The sequence below is a fragment of the Macrotis lagotis genome, chromosome 1, assembly GCF_037893015.1.
Source record: "Macrotis lagotis isolate mMagLag1 chromosome 1, bilby.v1.9.chrom.fasta, whole genome shotgun sequence".
Lineage (NCBI taxonomy): Eukaryota > Metazoa > Chordata > Mammalia > Peramelemorphia > Peramelidae > Macrotis > Macrotis lagotis.
Window position 1 is genome coordinate 36,674,601 of NC_133658.1, and position 5,082 is coordinate 36,679,682.

Sequence of the window (5,082 nt, forward strand, 5' to 3'; positions counted from 1 at the left end):
ATAAGCCAAAAGTCTTCTCAATAAAATCAAGGTTGATTATTCAATATTATACTAAAAACACTAACTTTAGTAATGAGAAAAAAAAGAAATTGAAGAAATTAGAATAGGAAATGAGCAAACAAAACTATAACTCTTTGTAGATAATAAGATGACACATATACAAAATCCTGGAGAATCAACTAAAAACTATGTGAAATAATTAACAACTTTAGCAAAGTTGAAGGATATAAAATAAACTCACACAAATCCCACATTTCTTTTTTTCTTTTGTTAATTCTCGCAATTTAATTACAACCATATAATTTTTACTCTTGCATTTTCTTGATAGTTTCTTCCTTATATTTGCCCTTTTCTTTTCCTACTTGGCAAGATTTGGCTTTTCATTCAATGATCTTTTTGCCATCTTTGTCCAGTTTTAGCCTTGTGATAACCACCTTGCTGGGTGGTGCCTACATGGACAGTTGTACCATTAGCCTTCTCACACTGTACACGCTCAATGTAGAACACATATTTCTTTCTGTAAACTTGGACTACCCTGCCAATTTGCTGTCCTTTGTAGTGTACTCGAAGAACCTGGACTTCATCATCTTTTCACATGGGTATGGAGTGGACATTGTACTTCTGTCTCAGCTCCTTAGAAAGAGAAGACATAATTTTCCTCTGTATGTGGGAGGGAGCATTGAAATGCATCTTGTGGTTCTTGCTTCGGTCAGAGGTCACAAAAGGATTGAACTTCATTTTGACCTCAGAGACACTGAAGAAGAGAAAAGCTAAATCCCACATTTCTATAAAGAACAAAGTCCAGCAGCAAGAAAGAGAAATCCAATTTAAAATAACTGTAGACAATACAAAATACTTGGGAGTTAACCTGTCAAAACAAACCAAGGAAATCATCCCATCATGATCAACTCATAGCTGTGTCTTCTATCTATACTCCTTTTTACTACTTTAATAAGAAGAAAGTTCTTAGGAAGTATAAGGATCATATTCCCATAAGAAATATGAAGAGTTTAAGTTTATTGAATCCTTTATGTTTTCTCATCCATGTTTACTTGTTTGGGATTCCTTGAATCTTGGATTGGAAAGTCCATTTTATTCTATTCAAGTCTGGTCTTTTCCTCAGGTAAGTTTTAAAGTCGATAGGGGGCAGAGCCAAGATGACAGAGTAAAGGCAGATACTCTCTCAAGCTCTCCCCCAAACTACTCCAAATACCTTGAAATAATGACTCTAAGCAAATTCTAGAGTAGCAGAATCCACAAAAAAGTCAGAGTGAAACAATTTTCCAGTCCAAGAAAACTGGGAAGGGTCTGGGGCACTGGGGTTAGAGACAAGCACAGGGCAGCATAGGCCCCATTGTAGCAAAGTGACCCCAGCAATCCAGGAGCAAGAAGTGAGGTAAATGGATTCATGGCAGGAGTGGGGGTTTTCAGATCTCTCAGTCCACAGATTGCCAAGGAAAACTTGGAAGGTCAGCAAGAAAACTCTGCCACTTTGGGGTGAGAGTGGTGTCCAGTCCAATTCAGGCCTGAGCAGTACAGACTTGACCTCAGCAGAGCAGGAGCAAGCCTCAGGAACCACTTAATCAGCAGCAACAAGTGCTGTCAAAGGTCTCAGTCTATGGACAGTCAGGGGGTTAAAAGGAGATTACAGGGATCTCTTTACTGTCACTAAGGCAAAACTTTGTTGCTTTGCCCAAACTCAGATATAGGTCACAGTCTGGAGCTCTAAACTCAGGAAAAGGAGCAATAGATTTTACTGCTCTAGCAGAGTTGGGCCTCTCTTCACAGTTCCAGGGCAGAAAAACATGCTTGTGGTCACCTACACACCAGAGTACAGGCTAGGAGAGTGACACAAACCTCTCCATATATCATAAGACCTTAGAAGAATAGAAAACTTGCAGGTCCCTAGAAATATCTCTGAAAACAGCTGCAAAAACCTCATAAAACTTAGGACGCTATGCCCTCCACACTGGAAGCAGAGTCCCATCTTAACAAAGAGTTAAAATCAAGTCATAGGAAAATGAACAAGCAACAGAAAAAAAAATTCAACCATGGACAATTGTTATGATCATGAAGAAGATCAAGATAGATACACATTCAAAAGATTACAAAGTCAAACTCCTACATCCATAGCCTCCAAGAAAAATATGAATTGGTCTCAGGCCTTGGAAGAGCTCAAAAACAATTTTGAAAATCAAGTAAGGGAGGCAGAGGAAAAATTGGAATGAGAAATTAGAGTGATGCAAGAAAAGTATGAAAACCAAGTCAGCAACTTAGTTAAGGAGACACAAAATACTGAAGAAAATAACATCTTAAAACCAGACTCAATCAAATAGGAAAAGAGGTCCAGAGGAGAATAGCTTAAAAAGCAGACTTGATCAAATGGGAAAGGAGATACAAAAGCTCACTGAAAAAAATAATTCATTAAAAAAATAGAATGGAGCAGAGGTAAGCTGATGATTTTATGAGAAATCAAAAAACAACAACAATAAAATCAAACCAAAAGAATGAAAACTACATAAGAAAATGAAAATAGATTCAGGAGACATAATTTTAAAATTATTGGACTACTTGACAGCTAGGGCCAGAACAAGAAGCTAGATGTCATTTTGCAAGAAATTATCAAGGAAAATTGCCCTGATATTCTAGAAGCAAAGAGTAAAATAGAAATTGAAAGAATTTCTCAATCACCTCCTGAAGGAGATACCAAATTAAAAACTGCCAGGAATATTATAGGCAAATTTAAGAGCTCTCAGATCAAGGAGAAAATATTTCAACCAGTCACAAAGAAACAATTCAAATATCATGGAGTCACAGTCAGGATAATACAAGATTTAGCAGCTTCTGCACTGGGGGACTGTAGGGCTTGGAATGTGATATTCTGGAGGGCAAAGGAGCTTAGATTAAAACCAAGAATCAAGAATGCAGCAAAACTGAACATACTCTTTCAAGGAGAAAAAAATGGGCATTCAATGACATAGGGGACTTTCAAACTTTTCTATTTCTATATCCAATTGAGTATGTGCTATTCCCTCCTTGAGTCAATTCTAATGTAAATAAAGCTCACTCACTTTCCCTTCACCTCCCTCTCCCCTTCTTCCTCTTAACTATAAAAAAATTTTAGTCTCTTTTATGTGAAATAATTTACCCCATTCTACTTTCCCTTTCTTCCAGAATATTACTCTCTTGTGCCTTAATTTCATTTTTTTAAGATATCACCTCTTCATATTCACACCTGTGCTCTTTCTCTCTGTCCATATACTCATTCTGACTGTCCTACTAAATAGAAAGTTCTCCTGAGTTACCAGTATCATCTTCCCATGTAGGAATATAAACAGTTGAATATCATTAAATCCCTAACGATTTCCCTCTCCTTTTTATGCTTCTCCTGAGTCTTGTTTTTGAAGATCAAATTTTCTATTCATTTTTGGTTTTTTCATGAGGAAAAGTTTGAAAGTTCCCTTACTGAATGTCCATTCTCTCCCATTAGATGTTTTTCTAGTACATGTGCTTCGTTTATTTCATTTTCCTTCTCCTTTTTTTCATCTAAAAATGAAAATTCTGAACCCCACTTAAATCTTATGATTTCTTTCATAGCTTCCTCGATGACCCTTGAGGAAAGCAAGGATTCTAAAGAGACATTGCTTTCCTGCTCCCTTCTTAGGATGTAAGAATTTCATTATTATTTAGGCTCTTCTAATGGCTTAAATATATTTAACCTTCTAGCTTTTTCTTTTCTCTTATTTTGCATTTCAGAAATTTTTTAAGTCTTCTTTTCTTCATAATTGCCAGAGACGTTTTCCTTAAAGAATTATTGTTTTTTTCCAAGTAGGGTTGGATTCAGTTTTGTAGGGCTAAATTATTCTTGGCTATAAGTCTTAAAGCTTTGTATTCTGGAATATCATGTTCTATGATTTTTTTCCCTGTGTAGAAGCTGTACAAAATTGTATAATCTTCACAATGATTCCTCAATACTTTGAACTCTTCTATTCTGGCTGATTGTTGTATTTTTTCTTAGGTCTCAAATCTCTTGATTTTTGTTGATATTCCTTGTTGGTTTTCAATTTTTGACTTAATTTCAGAAGGACAAAGGTAGAATCTGTCTGTATTTGTTATTTGATTTCTGCTTCTAATATACCTGGGAAGTTTTATAATTTCTTACTATGTTATTCAGGTTTTTTTGGTTGGTTACCTCTTTTATCTCTCCTTGGCTTGTTTTCCCTTGATTTTTTAATTCTTTTGACTTTGTTCTACTCTGTCTTGTTAATTGAGTTCTACTTGCTACACTCTGTTGTTCAGAGAGACTACTACTTAGCAAGATTTTGTACTCTTTCTTCTAAGTTCTAGGGGCAGCTAGGTGGTGCAGTGAATACAACACTGACCCTGAAGTCAGGAAAACCTGAGTTCAAATTTGACCTCAGATACTTGATAGTCACCATCTGTGTGACCTTGGGTAATTCAATTAGCCCCAATGCCTCAAAAAACAAAACAAAACAAAAAATCAAATATTTGAAAGTACTTTATCTTCCCCCCCCCTTAAGAGCTTCAATTTGATTTCTTCCAAGCAGGTAGCCAACAAACATTTACTAAATACTTATCATATGGCAGGCACTGTGTTAAATCCTGGGGATAGGGCGGTTAGGTGGCGTAGTGGATAAAGCATCGGCCCTGGAGTCAGGAGTACATGGGTTCAAATCCGGTCTCAGACACTTAATAATTACCTAGCTGTGTGGCCTTGGGCAAGCCACTTAACCCCATTTGCCTTACAAAAACCTAAAAAAAAATCCTGGGGATATACATACAAGCAAAAATAAAGACAGTCTCTGCCCCAAGAAGTTTACAATCCCATTGAGGAAGATAACTTATAAAAGGAAGCTGAAAAAATTCTGAGTAGAAAGAAAGTGCTCCCCAGGAACATGTCAGGATTGATAAAATCAGATGCAGAATCTAGCAGGAAATAAATGTGACTGATCCAGAACCTTTACAAAATGGAATGCCCTATATCTTCCTGGTTTCTCTAAAACTGTCTCTAATAATTTAAAACACAATAATATTCCATTGCATTTATAATCATTTGTTCTG

General features: G+C 36.3%; 1 pseudogene; it reads right to left on the reverse strand.

The window, feature by feature from the left end:
- Positions 1 to 246: 246 nt before the first annotated feature.
- On the reverse strand, positions 247 to 2,287 carry LOC141495702 (large ribosomal subunit protein uL24 pseudogene; annotated as a pseudogene).
- Between the last annotated feature and the right edge of the window lie 2,795 nt (positions 2,288 to 5,082).